The 27,843-nt window shown below is 36.7% G+C and overlaps 1 pseudogene; it reads right to left on the reverse strand.

The window, feature by feature from the left end:
• The window catches only part of LOC103016455 (nucleolin-like), an 89,113-nt pseudogene extending 62,316 nt beyond the window's left edge, over positions 1-26,797 (reverse strand).
• Between the last annotated feature and the right edge of the window lie 1,046 nt (positions 26,798-27,843).

Consider the following 27,843-nt stretch of genomic DNA (forward strand, 5'->3'; position numbering starts at 1 on the left):
CATCACATCATATTAAGGCTATCAGCATAATTTGTGACTGTTGATGTTGACCTTGGCTGAAGTCGTGTTTGTCAGGTTTCTCCATTATTAAATTACTCTTTTCCCCCCCTTCATATTGTACTCTTTGTAAGAAAGTCATTATGTACATGCCACACTTAAGAAATGGGGACTTATGCTCCCTTTCCATTAGGGAAGAGTAACTACATAATTTATTTGGAATTCTACACAGGAGACTTTTCTCTTCTTCATGTAGCTGGATATTCATTTTATACCTTAGGTTATAATCTAATACTATTTATTTTTTGCTCAAAATGTTCCAGTTTTGGCCATTGATAGCTCTTTCACTTGACTTCTATGTTCTTCTGACATATTCCTGTCATCCCCATCACTGTGGATTTCTTTCTTTTAAGTTAGTTGCTCTAGATTCATCTTGTATATATTCCGCCCCAGTCCCATAATCAACTATTTCTCTCAAGATCCCTGGTTCCCTTTATTGAAGAATGGTATTAGAAACCAAGACCTGAGCACTAGGTGTGCTTGTTGCTATGGAGTGTCTTTTCTTTTAGGCCCTTTCAGTTGTCATAACCGAGAAATATATGTGTGTATACTACACATACACAATGTAGCTCTTTATATCTTTATTAATTAAGCATGTGTTCTTAAAGTAATTTTAATTTTAATCTCCTGAATATGAGCCATCTTGTGATGAGAAATAGGCTTCGTAGAACAGGTCACCTATGTAGCAATGGGTCTGAATAGCCAGTTATGAAGAACTTACTTTCTGTAATTGGAAAAAGTGAAATCAAATGTGAGTGCAAGTCAATGGGAGCACCGAGTCTTAGGCCATATGAAGAGGGTGAGAAATCAGTGTAACCTGTTCAGAGAAACAACCAACAACTGGGCGTGTGGTGCACATCTGCTCTCCTTTGTGCACGCCCCTCACTCTTGCCCCTTGATGTGAGGTAGAGCCATGTGTCTTGTTCTGCCCATTGGAATAGGAGAGGAAGCTATGTGTGTCTCTGTCAGCTTGATACACAGCAGTGATAGCTTAGAACCTGCTGTATTAGCCTACTCTGCTAGGGCTGCTGTAACAAAATACCACAGACCATGTGGCTTAAACAGTGGAAGTTTATTTTCTCACGGTTGTAGAGGCTGGAAATCCAAGATAAAGGTATTGGTGGGTTTGGTTTCTCCTAAGGCCTCCTTCCATGGCTGGCAGATGGTCTCCTTCTCCCTTTGTCCTCACATGGCCTTTGCTCTGTGTGTGTGCCTCCCTGGTGTCTCTTTCTCTTCTTGTAAAGACATCAGTCATATTGGATTAGGGCCTAACCTTAAAATCTCATTTAGCCTTAATTATTCCCTAAAGGCCCTATCTTCAAATCCAGCCACATTGGGGGTTAAGACTTCAACATAGATATTTGAAGGGGATACAAATCGAGTCTATAGTGTCCAGCATTATTTAGAACAGAAAACATGAGATCTAAAAAAGAGCACTGTTATTTTAATTCACATTTATTTCACCAGGACTGAAACTAGGAGTCTAGGAAAGCTTTGTAATTAGTAATAGTAGGAATGGGAGACTGAATATGAAACCACTGTTTTTTAGGACATGATAATTCCTCAGGTGTTCCTCTCAGATGCCTATCACACATCTACATGCTATGCTTGTTTTTTCTAGAACAACAACAATAAAAGATAAAATACAAATTATTTTTTTACACCTTTATTGGAGTATAGTTGATTTACAATGGTGTGTTAGTTTCTGCTGTATAACAAAGTGAATCAGCTATATGTATACATATATCCCCATATCCCCTCCCTCTTGAGCCTCCCTCCCACTCTGCCTAACCCACCCCTCTAGGTGGACACAAAGCACCGAGCTGATCTCCCTGTGCTATGCGGCAGCTTCCCACTAGCTATCCATTTTACACTTGGTAGTGTGTATATGTCAATGCTACTCTCTCATTTCGTCCCAGCTTCCCCTTCCCCCTGTGTTCTCAAGGCCATTCTCTACGTCTGCATCTTTATTCCTGCCCTGCCCCTAGGTTCATCAGTACTGTTTTTTTAGATTCCATATATATGCATTAGCATATGGTATTAAAATACAAATTTTAAATAAAATTAGAAAATTAGTTAACAGAACATGCTAAATTTAAATGCATACAATTAACAAAAATAAATACGAAATACATAAATTTTGAGATAATTGTTACAATAAATAATCATTATAATGAAGAAAATCAGCTATAGAGACATACTGAAAACAGCTAAACAGATTAAAATGAAGACCTGGAGAAGTACCAAAGCCAAGAAAAAGATGAAAGAAGGATCCCGTGGGTGGATGCAAACTTTGTAAATTTTCTTTGGCAGAACACCTATTAAATCACATGGAACTGGTGTTCTGTGGGAATAAGAATCACTACAGAAGTCTCTCTTCTCCAAATTGCTACAGAACATTTTGACCTTGAACATCTCACCATTAGGATAATGGTATTTCAAGCTAAATAATAATGTATTTCGAGTTAAACTCAATTTTTCTTTCTTTCCAAACTGAATTTATCTTTCTAATTTCAGTATTTTTTTCAGCTGTCATATACTGTACCATTTTTGTATCCATTTTCTCTGAAAAAGAAAAAATATCCATTACCTTGGACTCTTCCTCTTTGTATCTTCTCCTCAAACTCATCAACCAAGAAGTCCTACCCACCCATACCTTCAGAAAACAACAAATTACTAAGACACTGTCCCAAGTCAGGTGATGTAACCCAGGGATACAGTGATGAGCAATGTGAAAATTCAAGGACCTTACATTCCATATTGAAAGACAGACATGAAATAAATAAATAAGAAATAGAGCGATGGGTGCCCTGATGGGGAACAGGAAAAGAGGAGCTTAAATCACAGGAGAGTGTTGATTTGTGGTCATTATTCTGTTCCTTTCACCACTGTCCGTCTTCTACTGATGCAAGTGTATTGTATCACACTTGCAATAAAATCCAAATGTCTTCGCTCCCTAGCTCCCAAAGGGAGCTCTGCCCCAACAAACTCTTGAAGGCATTTCCTCTGTGCTCTTTGTCACTCACTTCACTCCAGTCTTTCCCATTCCTTGAGTGAGCCTAGCTGTTCTGTTGATCAAGGTCTTTACATTTGTTATTCCTCTCAACCTAGAATCTTTACTCCACACTTTTGTCTGACTTTATCCAAACTCTGTTCCACAGGTCTCTCACCCTCCATTCTTTTTCTCTACACCGTTTTAACTATCTGAAATTGTATTATTTACTTGTTTGCTTGTTTATTATCTGATTATTTTCAATTAAGGGAAACAAATATGTTTAAATACAGAGCTCTATACTAACCTACAAAAATAAGAATGAAATTATTAAAGTTTAAGGCTCACCCAGTTTTTCCCACTCTGAGCAACAAAACTTGATACCAGAAATAGAAAAAAACAGTGGTATCAGTAATATATGTATACATATATATATATATGTATATATATATTTAACAATAATATAAGGTATTACTTAAATGAAAAAAATTGATTTAGTGAGAATAAGTAAATTCATACATTATAATATGAACAATGTTTTTACCACATGTCCCTACTCACAACTGACTAGAAAGTATATACAGAGGATTCTAATTAAAACACAGTTTTAGTTCTTCCTCATTAAAGAAATGGTGATAATCATACATCCTACCCAACCTTTACTGAGATGTCCATTTCTTGTTTCTTATTAGTACTCACAAAAAAATGTTTGGTTGTCACTTAAATGCTTACTCAAGGTAATGTGTTAAGAACCATGTATTTCTAAGATGATTTCCATAGTAGCGTTTGCTCCTTCCCAGAATGTTCTACAACGCTGCTATACAAAATGTGGTTCAGAGACCAATCAGCATCACTTGGCACCTCATAACAAACCCAGAATCTTTGGACTCCCCAGATCTGAACTGGAATCTACAGTTTAATAAGATTCCCCAGGTGATATTTATCCATATTAAGGTTTGAGAACCTCTGTCCTAAAAAATGCTTGCTGCCTGCTTTTCTTGTACAAGTAAATAGCTGTATGATTTTACAGCTGTTTCTCTCAAATGGTACTGTGTTCTTGGCGGCCAAAATCTCTGTGTGAAATCAACAAGTTCCACATAGATGGAGCCAAAAGGTGGATTACTTTATGCCCTTTTTGGTGTGAAAGAGCTTTCTTCTGGGAACACAAGAAAGATGTGCTCCATCGTTAAAGATAAGAATTAACTTCTCATCAGGACCATTTATTTATCCTGCTCATTTACTATAAAAATATTTGTAAACATTCTTTAGGTTTATTTCAGGTAAACAGAAACCTAATATAAATTTTAGATTTAAAACCTGTTTTCAAATTGTAGAAAATATTTTATACTACGAGTCTCATCATTTCACTTTTTTTTTTTTTTTTTAAAGGATTTTCTTATTTATTTATTTATTTATTTATTTATTTTTGGCTGTGTTGGGTCTTCGGTTCGTGCGAGGGCTTTCTCCAGTTGCGGCAAGCGGGGGCCACTCCCCATCGCGGTGCGGGGACCGCTCTTCATCGCGGTGCGCGGGCCTTTCTCTATCGCGGCCCCTCCCATCGCGGGGCACAGGCTCCAGACGCGCAGGCTCAGCAATTGTGGCTCACGGGCCCAGCCGCTCCGCGGCATGTGGGATCCTCCCAGACCAGGGCTCGAACCCGTGTCCCCTGCATTAGCAGGCAGACTCTCAACCACTGCGCCACCAGGGAAGCCCTCATTTCACTTTTTTGCTATAACTTATAACTGCATTTAATGAAATATGTGTTAGTAGCTGATTGGTTTTGATTTATAATTATTCTATCAAATGTAAACTTGAATTGTATGTGTCAAATAAGGGGAGTTAATCCACTAAATTCAGAGCCTTCATAGAATATTCATACTGTCTCCTAAAATACTTTGTTGAATGAAGCAAAACATACCTTAATGTGATAGGCAGAATAATATCCCTTACCTCTCCTTCCCACCAAAGATGTTCCCTTACGTGGAAAAGGGACTGCACAGATCCAGGTGGGACCAATGTAATGACAAGAGTCCTTATAGGGGAAAGAAGGAGGCAGGAGAATCAAAGAAGATGTAACTTCAGAGGCAGAGGTCAGAGCGAAACTTTTAAGATGGAGAGGGCCACAAGCCAAGGAATGAGAACAGTCTCTAGAAGCTGGAAAAGGCAAGGAAATAGATTCTCCCCTAGCGCCTCAGAAGGAACACAGCCTTGCTGACACCTACATTTTAGCCCACTAGAATTTTTTTTATTGGAATATAGTTGATTTACAATGTTGTGTTAGTTTCAGGTGTACAGCAAAGTGAATCAGTTATACATATACATATATCCACTCTTTTTAAAATTCTTTTCCCATATAGGCCATTACAGAATATTGGGTAGAGTTCCCTGTGCTATACAGTAGATCCTTATTAATTACCTATTTTATATACAGTAGTGTGTATATGTCAATCCCAATCTCCCAATTTATCCTTCCCCTTTCCACCCTGGTAACCATAAGTTTGTTTTCTACATCTGTGACTCTGTTTCTGTCTTGTAAATAAGTTCATTTGTACCATTTTTTTTTTAGATTAGTCCACTAGAATTTTGACCTCCAAAACTGGAAGATAATAAATCTGTGTTGTTTAAGCCACTTTTAGGTAATTTGTTACAGTGGCAGTAGGAAATGCATACACTTAATTAAATCAATATATACCAAGACCAAATATTTGAAACAAATGTATAGAAGCACTTGAATAGGCTCCTCACAAAAATGGGCAGAACTGTTACTGCCACTTCAGTTCATGTGTAAAAAAATAACAATTGCTGGTTTGTTTCCAAGATTGATACCCTTATTGTGATCCAACCAAGACCCTATAATGCATCTAAATTTTGTTTGGAAACAGTAGATAACCTCTAAGCTTTTACATATTTATGAGTCTTCATTTTTATTTTAAATCACCAAGTGTTCTCTTTGCTACTTAAAGGAAATCTTTGAAAAAAATAAATCGCTCTACTGAGGTATGATTGACATACCAAAAGGTGTATATATGTGTACAACTTAATGAGTTTGGAGATAAATGAAACTGTCACCACAATCTTTGCCGTGAACATATACATCACTTTGAAAAGTTTTCTCCTGCCTTCTTTATTATTTATTTTGTGATACAAACACTTTTAACATAAGATCTTCTTTCTTAGCAAATTTTTAAGCATACAATATGATATTGTTAACTGTAGGCACTGAGCTATACAGTAGCTCTCTAGGACTTATTCATCTTATACGACTCACAATTTGTACCCTCTAACTAATACCTCCCCATTTCCTCCACCTTCCAGCCCCTATTCTCTGCTTTCTAACCAGCATTCTATTTTCTGCTTCTATGAATTTGACTATTTTAGACTCCTCATATAGGCAGTATTTTCCTTCTATGCCTGGCTTATTTCACTTAACATAATGCCCTCCAGGTTCACTCACGTTGCCAAAAATGAAAGGATTTCCCTCTTTCTTAAGGCTACATAATATTCTATTGTATATGTATACTACATTTTCTATATCCATTCGTTGAGGAAATCTTTATTCCTATTAAAAAAGGAAATGAACCCTGACAATATTTGTTGAAATATTCCACAACTTTATTCAGACTAATTAACTATGAACTGTCTCTGTGGCCATATGACCAACAAAGGATTTGAGTTACTTGTTTCCATATATGCACTTTACTATAGAATTAAAACAATGGGTGGCAGTTGGGGGCATTTTAGGGGGTTGTTTTAATTCAATAAACACTCATTAGGCAAGTACTATCCAAGAGCTCACACTCCATTCACAGAACCATTCTGTCACTACCCAGTTGTCCAAAATAAAAGATTTCTTTCTGTATTTCTACATTCACTAACCCAAGGATACGAGTCTCTCACAAATATTTTGCAATTTTCTTTCTTTCAGGTATTGCCAATAAAATCAAATGTGTTAATCGTCTGGCTGTAACATAACACCTATTTTGGCCCATTTTTTTAGCCAAAAACAGCCCCCAAAAATACCAACCAAGTAAATACAAACCTATTGTACCTCAAATAAAGAATCAATCAGCCTAATATGATTAATACTTTTCCATGTAACAAAAGTATTATTTTTTTATAGACACATATTTAAATATTTTCTAAATGGGCATTTCCTTGTGTAAGTTGGCAATATAAAAGAATGCAATTCTGGTGTGGTTATTAACTAGAATTTTTATTGAAAACAGTGGGCTATTTGTTTTTGATTTGAAATTTTCATGCAACAATATTTTCTTAGGCAGTTCAGACACTCTAGATTTTCTAATATTTACAAAGTACAGATTTTCACTTAATCTGGGAATTTTCTAATTCAACGTGTTAACAGATGGAGAAAACACCTGAATGCCAAAAAACAAAACAAAACAAAACACAAAAAACCCCCCAAACCACAAGCTCTATGGATTAAAGAGGTAGGTGAGATATGTTTGTAAAATAATTAACTCATTTATACCTAACAGTTAACTTATTTTAAAAGATCTGGTTTAAAATGCATTAGAAAATCATTAAATGTTCCCAATTTAGTGTAATATTTAAGTACTGTAGGTGAATGGGGTATGGAATTCTCAGAGTTGCCTAAATTACCCTCTGTCTTGCCATAGAATCATTGCTTAGAATTAGACTAGAATTTGAGACTTTTTCAGAAAAGCAAACTGAAGCTAGAACAAAAACTTCAACATACAAAACTTCTACTCCAGAGTTTCTTAAAGTCTCTTAGTTCATGAAGCCCTTAGGTCCCCAGCAAATTTTTTATGATGCTCTTAGTACAAAATAAATACTTATCAGTCCCATTTATTAAGTAATTAATGCAAACAAATTAATAAATTATTTGCACTCTAACAACTCAGCAGCCATTTAAATAAAATCATGCATGCTAATTGAAAGAAAAAATAGCACCTTTACTTCATTCTTAACCACAGTTAGTTACTTATTGATGGGATATATGCTCCCTCTAGGCACTGCCTGATTTCTCAGACCTTGGAATCAGGTTGTATATTGCCATCACCTTTCCTGTTCCATATCGATGTTCAAGTGCTACTTGCTTTTTATCACAGTGATTGTTGAAACATGAGCTTCACAAAAATATTATGTAATTGAAGGACTGTAGTGTGAAATAATATCAAAACCATGAACTATCTTGAGCTAGTAGTTTGTGCAGTGCCCAACATATGTCAAGTGTCACTGTTAAAGTACCTCATGGTACTCTGTGAGTTCACTGCCTGTATCCCAGGGTGCTTTGGTGCAGTTAGAGAACCATGGGTCTAGACCAAGATAGGGATGAATCTAGAGTTCAAAATCCCTAATTCTAAGTCCAATGTTCTCTCCACTATATTAAAAATTCATGGGCAATGTATTTTGTTTCTTTTCAAGTTTTTAAACATTTTTTTTCTACTTCAGCAAATGAAGTTTCTTATATATCAGGCAGAGTATAAAAATAATTTGTGTGTTACATAGCTGCTGAATTTTTCTCTTTCACCTTTTAAGGGGCTTTCTTCCCAGCATGAATCATAATGTTAAATGTTATATATGCAAATTCTTCTCTCAGTATAGTGCAGTGATTAAGATCAGAAATCCTGGAGTAGATCACCTAGGTTCAAATATCAGTTCTGCCACTTATTCAACTATGAGTTAAACTACTTAAACTCTTCACTTCAAGTTCTTCATTTGTAATGTAATAATATCTACTTTAAAGTGGTGATAAATATCAAATTAGCTGTTCCTAATAAATTACCTGCACTGGGTCAGAACAGGCTTCTTCCTTTATTTTTCAGTCCTCATCACCACACACATATCAAGTAGTATTTAAAGTTTACATGCAACAATATTGCCTATTTTACTGTCACTTTATAAAATACCTTAGGTTCTACTAATTTGTACCCATGTTGATTTTAAAATGTAAATGCCATACTAAATCTCATTTTTAAAAACATGATATTGAAATATTATACCTGATGTACATAAGTTTTTCACACAGATGAAAAGTTACATACTATGAAGAGAGAAGAAATGATATCACGTATGATACAGCTTACAAATACTATACTTTGGAATAGCATTTTTTTTACTATTTTTAAATAAATCTCAAAATGTAAGTCCTTATGTATCATATATGCTCAAATTTTCTCTCATTGAGGGACTGGAAGGGGGAGAGTATAGTATCTGTAGTACTCAGAAAAAAATTATAAAATATTTTACAATGTCATCATATGTTAAATATCTTTGCTTTGCCCTCCAAGGTCACATCCTTTGTCCGTGAGAAAACACATTTTTTTAGTCCTAACAACACTGACCTTGAGTATTGAGCTAATGGAATGCCTAATAATAAAATCCCAATCCAGCAAGAGCTAATTAAATGGACAGCTATGGGATTTGACTCTTCAGAACATCATGTCTCAGAAATTAAAAATATTTTATTTGTATTTTGAAGCGACACATTCACTATGACCTGTGAGGACATACAAATAATTCAAACCTTATTCAATAAAAATGCTTACTAAATGGTCTAAGAAAAACAAGTCATCAGCAACTGCTCTAACCACAATATATCCACCCACACAAGGCTCTATGACTAATGGGAGTGAGCATCGAAAGCAGACTCTAGAAATGCAGCACTACTCAGTGATGACTAATTCTTCAATATCCAATAGGGATCAATTAGACATTTTTATTTCCTGAGGTTGTCTGTAACACTTATGCAATTTGAACAATTTGGTTCAATTTGGATAGTGAATTAAAATTCATTTTAGAGTTAAGTATGAATATTCTTGACTTTAAATTCGTGTACATTTAGAATCTTTGTTTGGTTACAGAACAAACTAGTCCAGCGGGATGGTATTTCTTTACGGAAGCATGTGTGTGGACATGAGCAGATAAATCGACATATTGAGTTTCCTTATTCCCAAAATATTTGCGTAGCTTATTCGTCCCTGATTTGACCTCTTAGGATCTCAGGGTATATACTTTAAAACTATCTTCCTGGGACAAAGATAATAAAATTGTGAAGAGAACTTATCTAAGCATTTAGATTGCAGAGAAACATTCAGTTTAGCAATTATCCACTGAACCCATCTTAGGTTTTGGCATTCGGTAAGCCAGTGGTTCAGATAAAAATTAGCTAAAAAAACTACCTACTAGAAATACCAGGGTTCAACCATCAGGCACCCTGAATTGAAATCTTCAGGATCAAAACCTCTCAAGTGGAGCCAGACCTTCTGTATTTTTTTTAAACATCAGAGGTAACTGTGATTCTCAGAAAGGGTTCACAAGCACCAAAGTAGTAACTTTTAAGGGCCTTGATTTGAACCTGGGGAATGGGTAAAACTTTTGGTAGTTTGGAAATAAATGGGGACGAATTCTAAAAAAATAATATAATTAATGTGTGCAAAAATTAGTATTATTTACCAAATTCTATGCATCTTTCAATGCCTAGCTTAAATTCACCTTCATGAATATTATTCTGTGTCCACATGCTTTGTGTGCTAGCCTTCTCTGTCCATTACCTATTTTTGAAAAAATCCATGTTACAAGTTCACCTTTGTGCTTTTGCTCTGCCCTCTCCTTCACCTGGCCAAGTAAAAATGAATCAAGAGGAGAAACTAAAGGAAAAGTACCCAAATCTAAACAAAACTTATAAATGCCTTTTCTATAACCCTTTCTGTGGACATTTCCACATATTTCAGCTGAATTAATCACTCCCACTTCTATTTTCTGATAGCATTTTACTCATGCCATTTTTATAGTTTAACTATGTTTCAGTATAGAGTCAATTGTGTTTTGCCTAGTTTTATTATGATTTCATTTGGTAGAAAACTAAGCCTTAACAATTTTTGCAACCCTAAGAAGCTGGCATAGTGTCTGGCAAGTAGATCTATATAAATATTTGTTTCATCATGCTGAGGCTCTTCTGGTATATTGTACTTCTTCAATAGTATTTACTATAAATCTGTCTTTTATTACCATTATGCAAGGGTGTGTATTTGGGAATGTGGTGTCTGCTACTTATCTGGAATTTCCTTGAAAGAGGGGACTGAGTTATATTCTAATCTGAGCCCACCCCAACCCCTCCCATAGAATATAGTAGATACTTTTTTCCTGCTCATTGATTTGGGGCCAGCCTAATTGTATCCAAGACTAACTATTGGGACCATAAGTTAAAAGGAAGAGATTTTGGAAATCACTGAATATTACAATAAGAGTATTGACTTGATTCAGTAAAGAACAAAGTCTCATTATGATTTCTTGAAGGGAAAGGAAATGGAGGTATAGTGGGACAAGAGTTTTCTCTGATCCTTGTTAATTGTGTATGTTTTGGTGAATTGTCATTACTTTTCAACATCTCAATTTTATCATTTGTAAAATGAGAGAACTGGACTGTGTCAGTAGATCCCAAACTTCATTGATGATCGGAGTCAACTGGAGAGATATACTAAAAGCACAGATTCCTCGTTCTCACCCAAGTTCGACTAAATTTGAATCTCTAGAAATGGACCCCATGTATTTTTAAAACATTCTCAGATGATTCTGATAATAGGACAAGTATGGTCTATGGCTTAGCAGCATCTGCGTCATCTGGGAACGTAAAAATGCAAATTGCCGATCTCCACCCCAGACCTACTGAGTCAAAAACACTGGGTAGGGCCCAGCAATCTATGTTTTAACAATCCGTCCAGGTAATCCTGATGTACAACAAATTCGAGAACCATTGGGATAGATGACGAATAAGAGGCCTGTCAATTTTGAAATTAGGTAACTATATGATCAAAGGTAAGCAGGAAGACTTATCAATGAGGAGAGTGAGTCTAGAGGACAAGCACCCAGATCTACACAAAACACACGTGTAAATGCCTCTTCCAGCATGGAGAAGATTAACTTCAGTTTGACCTTTAGCCATAACAAATTGTTACACTCAGATTTAAAATATCAGATTATGTCACCTTTTCTTAGACTTGTGTCCTTACCTCTATACCCAGGTAGCACCAAATACCCTTGTTCTGACTCCTACTTTATTCCAATGATGTCCTCTGCAGACACTTATTATAGCACTTATAATACAATATTACTATAATTTATTCTCAATTGCTTAGGGACAAGGACTATTTCATGTTTTCTCTGTAAGCTTACCTCTTAACCTAGTGTCTGGCCTCTTGTGGACACTCCAGAATGTGTAATAAATGAGTAAAGTGATAGACCCTAAGCACTGCGTGATACAAAATGTAATTCTAATGGGCCATCTCTCTTGACTGTCTTGTGGAATCAAGATTATTAGGTGATTTAAAAATTCCTATTTCAAGTTAAAATGCCCTTTTTTTCAATTGATGATATAATATTTCATAATTACTTGGTAATAAATGAAGCTATAATAAGAACATGCCCTAATAGATGAACAGTTAAATGCATAGTATTCAGCTTTGACTAAGTAATCAGTAGCCACTAAGCTACTTCAGATTTTGGCTGGACACAGTTAATATTACTGTAAGCTGGAAGCTTAAACTGTCTCTTAAGAGACACCTGAAATATTACAATAATATAAGAATAACGCAGAGATTAAACGTTTTTGTTAAGCAGTGTTGGGAAAATATTTTTCCTAATTTGCAGATATATAAATATTTGCACATGATTTAAAGATTAAAGTTCAAAGTCTATTACTTTAATGGCTAACAGCTGTCCAGTAGGAAAAAAGATGGTTTCTTATTATTATTAGGTTTGAGCAGAATTTTGCCAAGTATATTTAAAAACAAAAAGTTTTCAACTTTTCAAAGCTATGCCGAATAGTACGGGAAACCTTATTTCATACGTAGGAGAAAAGATCAGCTTTATTGCTCTCCCTTTTCCTTTTAAAAAAATTACTGATATCAAAATAAAAATCTAATTTATAATACTATGGGTTTTGACCTATCCCATTGTCTAACCTTTTCTTTCTATGGGAAAAGATGTGTCTGATTTTTCTCGGGTAATAGAAAGTGGAATATACACCTATTTTCATCTAATATAGGAAACACCTAGTCTGTATATACTTAAACAAGGCACTTTTCAACCACACTTCCTTTCTTTTGATTGCATTTCTTTTTTACGGAAACAATATAAAATGGGTTTCATTATTTTGTTTTTTTTACTTCTTTTTTCTAATCAATTCATGACTCTGAAATTTTATTGCTCTTTTGTAATTGCTATATCCAATTATAATTCACATAAGTAACAACATCAGCTGAGGCTGATAATTATTAATATGAAGCTACCCTTTGGCTGCCCTGCACAGCATATTTTGAGCCTGTGTAGAAAGAGAACTTCTTGAGCTCAAGATTGTCTCTCCCTTAAGGGCTAGTTCTTCAGAGACTTGAAGGGGGCAGGCTCTGGCTTGGTTCACCAGGCTCCTCAATAAAGCATTTCCAATAAATCTGATTACTCCTGGACCCAAATTTTTCACATCTTTTTCAAGGGGAACCTCTTTCTGGCCCTCTTCATAAGCACTGTCTTCTTTCACCTAATTCCACCCTAAAAACTCCTGCTTCTAGATGACAGCTAGCAGCTGTATTTCAGGTACAGAAGCCTCAAGCTGTTGATGACAGCTGTATTTCTCAGGGGTGTCCAGTAAACTCCAGAACTTCTGCTACTTGGCTGGTGGATCTTAGCTATAAAAGAGGACACAGGTAGAATCCCTGTTTAAATGGAAATGTCTGCATCGTCTTTTATTGTAGTTTCACTGTATTATTCAATTATTTAAGGTGTATCCTTTCAAGATGAACATGACCCTACTGCCCTTCCTTAGGAAAATTGTTGTGCTAGTCATTTGAAAGAATGTAGAATGACTCATGTACCCTCATTTTATTTCCCTTTGTAACCCAAAACAACTATTTTGAGAGAGTTGGCTGCAATTAGAAGTTCAATATGTGGTCACTGAAAAAACTGATAACTGGACCAAAACACTGGACTCAAGAGCACTTTGCCCCTCCCCTTACCCAAGAGAAAAGTGAGTAGATGTCTTCAATCAATGATTCTTCATATTGATGATAAAAACTCCAACTAAGTCTAAGATTCAGAATGATTTTACAAAACATACTGAAGCCCATGGAATAATCTTGACTAAGAATGTGCAGAATTCAAAGAGTTCCCATTTTATTTTAATCAGTGTTAACTTGATCCATCATTGTCTCCCTTTTAAAAAGACAAATGCCACAGAATCTTGACTTCTTAACTGTGAGTTTATTATAAAGATTGGGTTGAGATTATAAAGATTGGGTTGAGATTTAAAATCCTATGTCTAAAGAAATAGCATGATTTAGAAAAATTTAGGTAGACTTCCTTCTTAAGAAGTTGACCTTTAAGAGAAATAAATCAAGTATCACTCACAAAGAAGCACTAAACCAAAGATAACTGTACAAAAAGAAAAAAAAAGAGCATTTGATTTACTTTTAAAAAGTAAAATACATAAAATTACCTTAAGGTTATTTTTCTTCTAGGATTTTAAAGATTTAAGTATGGAAAGAATTTTGTGAAAAAAAAATTAACAAAATGTCCAAAAGAAACCAAAAGATTTTCTAAAAGAAAAAAAAAATTAAGAAACTATTAAAGAATTTCATGGAAAAAAAGTTTTTTAAAGGTCTAACATATTAATATTTTTTATCTCTGTGAGGTTTTGATTGAATAGTTTCTTCTTTTTCTTATCCTTTATTTTCTAAATAAATATAATGAATGCATATTACTTTGAAAACCAGAGCATGTAAATTCTATTACATATTCTCAGAAATTTTAATGACGTTTGCTGTTTTGCAAAATATTCAGTAGTTTTCAGTATTTGGGTAGCAGAATTGACTCATTCTTTTTTCTTCCTCTTACTCATATTCCCAAGGAGCTGGAATCAAGACACTTGCCTTTGAATTCCTCAGACATGACTTTACAAGATTCTTGGCATGATCTCTTTTTATTTTTGAAAAACAATTTCTAGAAAAAGAATCACAATGGATTTTGAGGTAGTAAAGAATAATACCTGAAAAAAGTGAAAGAAACATTACCTTGCTCAAGTGAAACTGCCCAAAAATTATTCACCTTAAGATCTCTCTACCTGACAAAAAGGCAAGCCAAAAAAAAATTACATTTTTCACTAAGCCCACTCTCAAAACAGACTCAGAGGTGAAGTTGGGAGCAGGAATTAGGACCAAAGATTACACTTGGGACAAACAAAAAAGAGAGAGAGAGACAGAAAGAGAGAACATTTTGTCGCCTCTGTTCCAGAACCCATTAACGCAAACCCTTACTACTGTAGACCATTTTCCACAGACTCCTAGCAGAGGATTTATTACACCCAAGAATCAGATAACTCTGGAAAACGTCCTTGTTAAAACATTTTATTGCTAGCAAAGTCTTGGAAATTTCCATTCTATCCCTTCTCCATTATTCTTACCCCCAAAGGTTTATTGCTGTTGTTCCACTCAGCTAAGGAGAGTGGGCACTTTCCCCAGAGTTCTGTGTCAAAGACCCCAACCTGTGCATAGTTTCCTCACTAAAACATTGTCCCACAAATCTCAGCAGGTACTAAGTTCAGGCAACGTGGATAAGAAACAGTTTTCAATTTCAAGGGTCAAGGATCAGGTTTGAAAGCCCATAGCCCAACAGGAGGAAATGAAAAAAGCACTAAGAACTGCCTCACATATCCTCAGGAAATAAGTTAATATTCTTCAGAGAAGGTATTTCTTACCAAATAATAGTTTTTCTTAAAAAAATGAAGAGATCTTATTGTATTTGATTTTATAATTTTCTGAGCAAATATGTAAAATACTGTAAAATTTGAGGAAATATGTAAAAATATGTAAAACCAGAAATCAAAAGCTACTAATCTTAATATTTTTGTTAGTAACCTATTTAGACCTAGTAATTCACAATTAGGAATACATCCTTTCATGGTTTAGGGATAGATTTACCACTTGAAAAGTATTTTAGATGTGATGATGGATTTTAATACTTTAATTTCTATATATTAAAAACATTGGTTATTCCATTTTAAGAAAGTAAGTTTATTTCACAGTTTTATTTTGCCTAAAAGTTTACATAAATATGTGTGAACATTTAATCAATACAAAATTATTGAATATAAAGTGAAAAAAGGCAACTTACTGTCAGGATATTTCCAAATTCTAGGATGCTTAGAGAGGATTTTTCCATCGTTATCTAGAAGCCTGGCATTATGAAGATGTTGTCTATATCTACATTGCAGATACTGGCAAATCATTTGAGTCAAGAAAAAATTCCCCAAACTGTCTTTTGGCAGGATAAGAGGCTATGTCTACACAACTACTCAGATTGGAATAAGACCCATCATCCATCAAGTCATATTGTCAAAACAACACCCAACAACAGGATGAATATGTTGGAGTTTTGGTGTTTTTTTTTCACTGAATTTACTATTTTATTTGGCATATTAGGAACACAGCCTGAAAGACAGGGGAATTGACTGAGAAAATCTGGGAATATAAACCAAAAGATTAAGTCATTTGGAAATTATTTATACATGAAAAATGGATGAATAGCTTCCTCATATCAGGCCAGTTTAGTGTAGAGCTATAAAAGCCCTGCACTGATGATGCTATTAATAAACTGATAGGGACTTCCCTGGTGGTTCAGAAGTAAAAAATCTGCCTTCCAATGCAGGGGACGTGGGTTCGATCCCTGGTTGGGGAATTATGATCCCACATGCCAGGGGATAACTAAGCCCACACACCATAACTAGGGAGAGAGAAATCCTGCATGCCACAACCAGAGAGAAGCCCGAGTGGACCATGTGCTGTAATGAAAAGATCCCGCATGCCTCAACAAAGGTCCCATGTGCTTCAGCTAAGACAAAAAAACGCAGCCAAAAAAAAAAAAAAGGAAAATAAATAAATGTTAAAAAAAAAACCAAACTGATAAGTTCAACATTAAGGAATGAATACAGGTATCCTTCAGTTTTCAAAAGTTTGCTTTATGCCCCTTCACTTTTATGAAAACCTACAGTGGCGCCTGTTTTCACTAACCAAAAGAAATCCGAAGAGGATTTTCACTTTTACTTAAAAAGGTGAAAAGGTAGTTCTATTTTTAGTTTTTTAAGGAACCTCCATACTGTTCTTCATAGTGGCTGTGGAAGCAACCTAAGTGTCCATCGACAGATGAATGGATAAAGAAGATGTGGCACATATATACAATGGAATATTACTCAGCCATAAAAAGAAACGAAATGGAGTTATTTATAGTGAGGTGGGTGGACCTAGATTCTGTCATACAGAGTGAAGTAAGTTAGAAAGAGAAAAACAAATACCATATGCTAACACATATATATGGAATCTAAAAAAAAAAAAAAATGGTCATGAAGAACCTAGGGGCAAGATGGGAATAAAGATGCAGACCTACTAGAGAATGGACTTGAGGACATGGGGAAGGGGAAGGGTAAGCTGGGACAAAGTGAGAGAGTGGCATGGACATATATACACTACCAAATGTAAAATAGCTAGCTAGTGGGAAGCAGCCGCATAGCACAGGGAGATCAGCTCGGTGCTTTGTGACCAGCTAGAGGGGTGGGATAGGGAGGGTGGGAGGGAGGGAGATGCAAGAGGGAAGAGATATGGGAACATATGTATATGTATAACTGATTCACTTTGTTATAAAGCAGAAACTAACACACCATTGTAAAGCAATTATACTCCAATAAAAACGTTAAAAAAAATAATAAAAGTAATAAACAAGTAAAACCAAAAAAAAAAAAAGGTGAAAAGGGAAAATCACATTCATCGTTTGCTCTGCACTGAGCCGCACACAGCCCAGTAGCCAGAATGGTACCGCCAAGCTCCTTCCCCTGGAGCCATCAATACATACAGCATCTCAAGCATCAAGCCGCCAGAGCTTTGAACTGTGTCTGTGAGCATCTGTGCTTTATCTTGATTTATTCTGTGTGTCCATTAGCAAGATGTATGTTAAGGTAATTGCTTCTTCACTTTATGCCTTCTCAGCTTACAAAAAGGCTTTATAGGAATGCTCTACTTTCAGATAGCAGGGAAAACCTGTACATCTTTCTTGCTCTTGCCTCCAAGGATACCAAATTGAATTTGAACAACAAAGCTGTGCAGAAAATACTGGTCTTCCACATTTCTCTTCTTATTTCACTAAATAGCCGGTTCTACTTTCACAATTTTTTTTTATTCATCCCATTAACATCACTACAGAAAAGTGATACATGCCAAGCTATTTTACATTGAGCAAGAGATACTCTTTGCCATTATAATGACTTCACTATTTGACCATCACCAGAGACAAAACTGGATGAGGTTTGAGGGCTCTAGAGGAGTGTAAAAACTTTGATCTGATGCTTCACTGCTGCTGAAAGACAGTAATCCTGTCCTATCCATTATGACTCCCAGAAGACTTTTGATTCCCACCAGAATGAGCACTGGATACAGAGGCTGATCTTTTAGAAAAATGAATCCCTTTAATCATCACAGTAAATAAAAGCAAGTATGTGCTCTGGCTGCCCATTGGCTCTTGTCCCTGGATAGAAGGTTCCTTAATGTTCAAAAAATTGGTCATTTTCCACACTTTCATTTCAGAGCTGAATGAAAATAAACATATGTAAAGATATGTGTGAGCATGACAGCATGCACACACAAGCCATGCCATGTTGGCTTATGAACACATACCAAAAATAGCCCAAGTGTAATACAAGCGCTAAGATAAAAATAGTTGTCACTATTACTCAATATTATAGAATTGTCAGTAAAGTGCTCAGCTCTACTGATTGACATTTATGCGTACCTACATATACAGACACATACGTAGACCCACGTGTACACAAGGACGTTCTGAGTAGTTTATTTTCAATAAGCTTTTTTATTTTGGAATAATTTTAGATTTATGGAAGGGTTGCAAAGATAGCACAGAGTTCCCATACGCCCGGGTTTCAGTTTCCCCTAATGTATCACCTTATTTTACCATGGCACATTTGGCAAAACTAAGAAACCAACATTTTTACATTTTTTAAATTATTACCTAAACTTCAGAATGTATACAGGTTTCACCAGTTTTTCCCTTAATGTCCAAGTTCTGTTCCAGTTCTGATCCAGTCTAGGATCCAATAATACATTTATTTGTCATGTCTCAAATTAGGGTCCTGTGATCTACGACAGATTCTTGATCTTTGTTTTTCATGACCTCAACAGTTTTGAGGAATTCTGTCAGATATTTTATAGAATGCAGTTCAGTTTGGGTCTGTATAATGTTTTTCTCATAATTAGACTGAGATTATAAGTTTTTGGAAAGATTTAATCAAAGATAAAGTGCTTTTTTATCAAAACGTATTGGGGGGTCCATGATATGAACATGGCTTAACACCAGTGAGGTTAACCCTGATCACTTGATTAAAATGGTGTTTGCCAGTTTTCTTCACTGTAAAGTTACTATTTTCCCCCTTTTCATACACTGTTCTTTGGAAGTAAGCCACTAACTCTAGCCCACACTCAAACCGGGGAAGGGGTGGTAAATTCCTTCTCCTGGAGAGAGGATTATGCACATATATTATTTGGAATTTTTAGGTAAGGAAGATTTGTCTTTTTGTTGTAATTTATTTATTCAATGATGGGTTATTTAATATGGACTTGTGGATATTATTTTCTATTTTATATTATAATCTAGTTCTACTTCTGTTTCTTGAATTGTTCCAGCTTTGGCCATTAGGAACGCTTTCAGATTGGTTCCTGGTGTCCCTTGAACATGCCCCCATCCTGTTGTTTCTGTTTTTTGTTTTTCTTATTGTTGTTGTTTTCTGAGTTTTTTCCCCCAATTCTTTTCTTTCTGGCACTGTGAAATGGCCCAGACTGATCTTGTATTTTTTCTGTCTCAGCTCTAGAATAGGTGATTTCTCCAAGGATACCTGGATCATTTTACTGGAGAATGGTATTTAGAAATCAACAGCTGGATAATGGATAGAAATAGATTTTTCACAGAATTAAGATCAATTGTCTTGAGAGGCTAACAAATATGTGCTCTTCTATTTATTTTCATCAGCACAAACACAACAATGTCAGAACTTACCTTATTTCACTATTTCCCAAGAAAAAAATTAGTTACTACTTATTTTCAGTATAATTTTGAGCTTCCTTAGGCAGTTCAGAAGCCATTCAATGTTTTTATAAGAAATACAATAGTTAATTTTCACAATTGCACATCTTTCTAAAAGTCATGTCTCATTATGACTACTCTTCATATTAGCCATCTGGTCTTGGACAAATATTTAACTTCTCTATTCATCTCCCACCTTCTCCATCCACCTCTCAGGAGTCTTATAAGACTGCAGACTTGGAAGTGCTTTATAAATCACAGGGTACTAAATCAATACACACAAGTTCCTGGGATAATGCAAATATTAATTTTTATTAATAAATACCTTTATTGAGGGTAAAACATTTGACTGTTAAAACATACCACTGTATTCCTTTTCAAATCAATTACTTCCTATTATAGAGACAAATAAGTACATAATTTTATATAGTACAGGCAGCCCAAGCCTTCTTAAAATTCATGCTCGGGACTTCCCTAGCAGTCCAGTGGTTAAGACTCCATGCTTCCAATGCAGGGGTCACAGGTTCGATCCCTGGTAGGGAAACTAAGATCACACATGCCACATGGGTGGCCAAAAAAATTAAATTAAATTAAATTAAAATTAAATAAAAAAATCTAAAAAAAAAACAATAACTCATGCTCACCACACTTAGAAAATTACTGCCAAGACTGATGTTCAGCTAGAAGTTACCTGCAGGCCCTAAAGACTATTTGTGATTGATATCTTTTTGGTGATTGGTGATTGATTTCTGTTCTAATTTGTGATGCATCTGTTCTGATTGTAGGTAACTAGACCACACTGGTTGTTGGACATTTTATATGTCACCTTAGCCACACATAGTTTCCTCAGACAGAAGAGGTTACACAAATCACTACAGTAAGTCCCCTACATATGAATGAGTTCCGTCTGAGAGTGCATTTGTAAGTCCAATTTGTTCTTAAGTCCAACAAAGTTAGCCTAGGTACCCAACTAACACAATCAGCTATATAGTACTGTACTGTAATAGGTTTATAATACTTTTCACACAAATAATACATAAAAAACAAACACCACAAATAAAGAAAACATTTTTAATCTTACCGTACAGTACCTTGAATAGTACAGCAGTACAGTACAACAGCTGGCATACAGGAGCTGGCATCGAGTGAACAGGCAAGAAGACTTACTGACTGGAGGAGGGAGAGGAGGTGGGAGGTGGTAGAGCTGAAGTATCATCAGCAATAGGAGACAGGAGACGGAGGGCAAGCTGCAATTTCACTCATGCCTGATGATGGAATTCACGTTCGCATCTTTGAAAGTTTACAACTTTCAAAGGTTCGTATGTAGGGGACTTACTGTATCTCTTTCCTGACATTCCTACATCAATCTTACTCCATTCTCCATTTCCTTTCGGCCTGACTGCACCATGGTTCTGGCTTTCTGTGCACAGCCCTTATGTTGCTTGAAGACTGTGCTTAAGTGTCTCAGCAGAAGACAATTAGGTGACCCTAACTCCAGCCAAGAAGGGGAAAGAGACAGACAAAGGGATTGTATGTGTCATTAAAAAGTAAGAACAGCAAGTCTCTTGAGCCCTGCAATGTAAGGTGTAACTTGGCAGTGCTGATTCTGAAAGACACCAGCTTTCTTAATGGACTCCTTTAAAGGAGTGTGGCATAGAGTAGTTGTATTAATATTTATGCATTTAAGGAAAGTTTTTAGTTACTATTCATGCTTAATAATAAATGCTACAAAATACTAAAGACTTCTCAAAAAAAAAATACAATTAATTACTGTTAAAATCCAGAAATGTAATGCAATAGGAAGAAACTGTAGCCAAGGCAAAAACACTTATAATTTGTGACAGAACAGCTGTGAGGACTAAATGAAATAACCTTGTTATAACCTGTTAACATAGTGTTGCACATGGGACTTCCCTGGTGGCGCAGTGGTTGAGAATCCGCCTGCCAATGCAGGGGACACGGGTTCGAGCCCTGGTTTGGGAAGATCCCACATGCCATGGAGCAACTAAGCCCGTGCGCCACAACTACTGAGCCTGCACTCTAGAGCCTGTGAGCCATAACTACTGAGGCCACGTGCCACAACTACTGAAGCTCATGTGCCTAGAGCCCGTGCTCCGCAACAAAGAGAAGCCACTGCAATGAGAAGCCTGCACACCGCAACTAGAGAAAGACTGCATGCAGCAACAAAGACTCAATGCAGCCAAAAATAAATAAATAAATGAAACAGTGTTGGCACAAAGCAGTCTTAGAATAAACGCTTGTTTCTTCACTACTGAATTTACAATACAAATGCTGTTCTATGTTAAAACTCTGAATCACATTAAATTTGCTCTAATATGACAATAAAGTTTCTGAAGAGCATGTGGCTACACCTGAGGAATTAGCATTTTCCACTAATAAAAAGAGGTAACAATGAAATGCAAAATTACAACACAAGCACTAACCTTGAGTCTGTGGAAGAAATACTCATGCCAAACATGAATGTTCTCTCTGATTGAAATTTGTGAATTCTATCAACAGAAACCCTTAAGAAAAATTCATCTTCATCTAAGAAAATGTTATACTGAAGTCCCGTGATACTTTAAAATAGACTTTTGTAGATCTATGTTTCATTTATTTTCTAAGTCATCCCTGAGGCTATATAACACACAGGCAAAATCTTGATAACACATAGTTTCTACCCTTAAGCAGCTTACAATCTGAATTAAGATTCTCCCAACTCACCCTCTCCCAGTACCTCCTCTCCTGGTGTATTAGGCATTTCACAAATCTGGAAGCCATCTTTGAAATCTCCTACAGACAGACAAAAATCAAGCCCTGATATTCCTACTTTGTGCATATCTCTCAACTTCCATCGCAATCTCTCCATCTTTCTGCTCAGCCCTGGTTCAAACCACCATCCTGTCTCTTCTGGATCCCTCTGACTGTGGCAGTGAAACCAGATTGCTGAAGTTTGATTCCTGGCTCAGCCAAGGTTAATGCATTTGAATTTCATTAGCTATTACAGGTAAAGTGTTTAAATGAGAGTCTGGCAATGTTAAATACTTAAATTTTTAGATAATCTTCCTTAGTGCAGTAAACTACAAAGGTTTCTTATATTCTTCTTCTCTCTCTCTCTCTCTCTCTTATTTTTAATAAAATTCTGATTATGTCAATACCTTGCTTCAGTGACTTCTTGTGATTAAGCAAAGTCCTTAATATTGCCTAAAAGTCCCTGCGTGGTCTGACCTTTTTATATATCTCTGGGTTTTCCTTCCTTAATATCATTCAGCTTTCATTGAATTAATGATGCCTAACAAACAAATCCCCAAGGTCTCAATGGCTTATAACCCCACAGGGTAATTTGTCCCTTACGTTGCATGTCAACTGTGACCATCTAAATTTCTGGTCCAGGCTGTGGGAGAAATGTGATCCTCACCCCAGTCTTTATGTTTGGGGATGAAGGCCAAAGGAGTCAGCTCCTATCCAGTGCATGCTGGTCTATCCAGGCAGAAAGAAGGGGGAAAAAAAGGTCCAGCTAAGTCATACCAGTGCATTGAAAGCTTTAACTTATACGTGAAAAATACTCATTTCCCAAAGAATGTCATATAGCCAAGTTCCAAAGTCAGTGGGAAAGAGGCATCCAAGGGCAGATAGAGAATGAATAATTGTGAAAAAATATATCATTCACCATACTCTCTGAGCTCCCACAACACTCGGCTGTCCTTCTTTCTCTTCCTGTGCCATCTTTATCTTGCTTTTTAGGTCCTCCAGTAAGCACTTTCCTCTGTGGGGATACTATCTTTTCTGCTCGCTCATCTTCCTTCCCTTATCCATCTTTCAGTTTCAGCTTAAATACCACTTCCTCAGGGAATCCCCAAACATATATATATTTTCTCCTATTTAGGTTGTCTAATAGCATGCTACCATTTTCCTTCATAGTGATCTCTGAGAGGCAGCAGTAGTGACTTGTGGCTTGAAGAGAGATCTTAGTTCCCTGCTCAGGAATTGGACCTGGATAGCCCGGATGAAAACCAGGAATCCTAGCCACTAGACCACCAGGGGCTAGAGGCTAGAAGCAAAATTCCCCTGGCTCTTACCCCCATTTGAAAGCAAGCATGTTTCAAGGAGGCAAAGACTGTAAAAACAGGTACCAAGTTTATTATTAGAGGCACAGCACAACAAGTGGGAGAGCACACAGAGAAGCAGTTTGTTTATTTAAGACTGAAGCAAGGCAGAAATGCATACCGGGAGAGAAGGGTGTGGGCGTCCTCCCTAAAGAGGAGGGGCGCAGTAAAGAGGTGGTTAGATCATGTATATAGGGCAGTGCTTCCGGGTCTTTGTTTACCTTTGGACAATTATCTGGTTTCTTTTCCCACACCTGACCTGCCCTAGGGCCCTCCCCAACTTGCGTGCACAACTTTTTTCCAAGATGGATTCCAGCCCAGAGTCCTATGAGGGGGACCTTGCCATCACCTATTCTGGGGTAGTGCCCCCTCCTTTTGGACCCCCAGGAGCCTTTCCGCACATGTGCAATGTCTCCCTTGCCCCAAGGATGGGAAATCTATGACCTCTTATCTTTTCCTCAAACAGGGTTTAGCCCCTCTCTGTTCCTGCCGTGACTGTGACTGTTATCTTAAAGTGTCCTCAGGAGACAAAGCCTGGCTATTTATCCTCTTTCTGTTGTTATTTCTATTTCGAAGTGCAAACAGAAGGCTGGTTGTAAAGGCTTAACCTGGAGCCCACCTACCTCCTGTCTCAGGAAACGCAAACAGGAGGCTAGTTGTAAGTGTCCAGCCTGAAGCCCACCTTTTTCCTGCTCCAAGAAATGTAAACAGGAGGCCACTTGTAAATACCTAGCCTGGAGCCCATCTATCTCCTGTCTCAATAGCACTTACCAGAATAGTAAGTACATTAAAATTGGACTAATTGATTCACTTTAATGTCTTCCTTACCACTTCCAAATATAAACTTGAATAAAGCTGAATGCTTTTGGGGGGCAGAAGGAGTGTTTAAATTTCTCCTGAAAGGTCATCATTTGAGCGATATTTTAATTAGCTACTTACACACTAAGGCCACAGAGATAGTGATGGTTAATTTTATGTATTGACTTGACTGGGATGCCCAGAGAGCTGGTAAAACATCATCTCTGGGTGTGTCCATGAGAGTGTTTCTAGAAGAGATTAGCATTTGAATCAATAGACTGAGTAAAGAAGATAGCCCTCACCAATGCAGGTGGTTGCCACCCAATCCCTTGAGGGCCTAAATAGAACAAAAAGGCAGAAAAAGAGCAAATTCCGCTCTCTCTGCCTGAGCTGAGATATCCATCTTGTGCCCTCCCAACATCAAAGCTCCTGGCTCTCAGCTTTTGGACTCAGACTGGGACTTACACTGTTGGTTTCCCTGGTACCAGTATATCTTATTGGTTCTGCTTCTCTGAAGAACCCTGTCTAATACAGAGATTGACTTCTTGATTAAGCAAAGTCCATCAGAGACTTGAGGCAAGTATGTGAATTAATCCAGTTTCATCCTCTACTTTTGATTTCATGTGGCGACACAGCCCAAAGGACTTTAGAATTTAGACAATAAAAATCAAGATTAACTTTCAAGCAGTAATAAAAACAGGTTATAGGTACTAAAGTAACAGGAAATCTGTTTTAGAACATCAAAGCCTTTTAAGAGTAACATTATTCCCATTCTGTTTTCTCCCAGGATTCTGTAACTATATTTTACAACAGAGGAAAAACTAGTTAGAACCAAGTTTTAAATCTGTGTGGTATTTACAGGACACTTCCTTTTTATGTTGAAATCATCTCACCATGTTAGATTTACTTGTTTCTCTCTAAAATGCATATTTTTTTAAGAAAAGATGACTTGTTTTCCATTTGCATACAACAAATGGGTTTTGCATTTCTAAGGTCTTTAGGAATTTTTCTGGAATTGACTGTGGCTAGAATTTCCTTTAACATTTAACTTTGTCACTTGAAAGACTATTTTTAATTATGTGACAAAGGGAGACCACTCTTTCTGGTTTTAATTTATCTATGATCATGAAGCCTTGAAGAATCTTCAAAAAAAAAATCAAAGACTATTCCTACACAAGAAGGACTATAGTTCCCCACCTCTCCCCCTTTGCAATATAGTGATGATGGAATACCAAGAAACAGAATGAACACAATGTACAACTCAACCTACATGCAGTCAAGTCAAAGAACAAAGGTAATGAAAGAAATTCACTCTACTTTCAAAAAACTTCTCCTGGGGATTGTGTACCACAGAGAAGAGTAATTCTTTGGGAAGCAGAGAGCAGAGACTATACTTTACATGCATGTTATATGCATCTTTGTGTACGTTTGTGTTTTTACCTTTACTGATTTACAGGCATTAAGAAATTTTTTTGTTCGCTTTTAGACTAATGTTGAGTAAAGTGCACAAGCACCTCAAACCAACACTGTGTAAAATCCATACTTTTTCCATCTTTTCCAGCTTACACTGTTGCCAAAGTACTTTCATGATATCATTCCATGATTCAAATATCTCCGGTAGCTCCCCATCACCCATGGGACCAAGTGCGAACTCCATATCCTGCTCTGATATTGCATCATTCTCCGCGTGTAAATTTACCTCCACATTTGCCTCCATAGGGATCCACTCCTCCATCTAGACCTGGTTCTCCTCGGCCCGCAAGTGCTCCTGCTCCTCTTCAGCCTTCCTTCATGCTGTTTCCTAACCTCCTTCCTTAATCCTCGTGGTACCCATCCCTCAAGGTCCACTCAAGCCTACATGGATCTCCCACTTCAATGAACTGCTGTGCATTTGTTCTTTCTTCCATCAACTTTGGCACTTGTTCATATACGACTTTGCATCATTGCTTAACTGATTCATATGCCTGTATCAACCTCCCCTGTGAGATTATAACTTCGGTGAGGTAAGAATTCTCATTTTCTGTGTTTGTGTACCCATTTATACCTACTAACATAATGCTATACACTTAACTGACTATCAGATTTTTTTAGTATGTACTAAAGCAAAGTTATATATTTATATGGGAGTTTTTTAATGCTGCAAGTTTTCTTTGCCCTGTTTCTCAAGAAAGGTTTATATTTTAAGACTTCTTTAAAGGCTTATAGGTGACCCTGAGTGAGATAAACAATTGTGAGAACCAGGATGTACCTTGAATACACGCCTAAGTCCCATGCTACCTCCTCCATGAATGAGGAAAAGGAACAATACAGGGCTGGTTTCAGAACTCTTCCCAGACAAACTCTCTGTGACTTGCGTGATGAATTGATATTCTCCACAGCCATTCCTCATTGCAAGGCATGGGGTGTAGAAAGCAAAGGTAAAATATGATGCCCATCATGCTAGATCATGAATGGTCAGAATGAAAGTTAGTCTGGTTACTCACAACCCAGGGGTTCCTGGGTAGTTTAATATAACACTGTGAAGGGAAGTTTGGAAAACTACTACAAGCAAAGCTCTTCTTCAGGAGACTCCCTTCAGAGAATCCAGGAACCTCTCTGGCAACTTTCTACCGTACTGGCTCTTCAATTTCATATGAAGTTGGCATGGAATTTTCCCAAGAATAGCAAACTGCAGTGGTTCATTTCTTAAAGCTAGGAGCCCATACTTGGAAAGTAAGATACTGGTAAAAAGGTTGAGAGGTCCTGAGGGGTGGGTCTATGTGGAAAGTTTTCCACAGTCCT

The sequence above is a fragment of the Balaenoptera acutorostrata genome, chromosome 14 (assembly GCF_949987535.1).
Source record: "Balaenoptera acutorostrata chromosome 14, mBalAcu1.1, whole genome shotgun sequence".
In the NCBI taxonomy this organism is placed as follows: Eukaryota; Metazoa; Chordata; class Mammalia; order Artiodactyla; family Balaenopteridae; genus Balaenoptera; species Balaenoptera acutorostrata.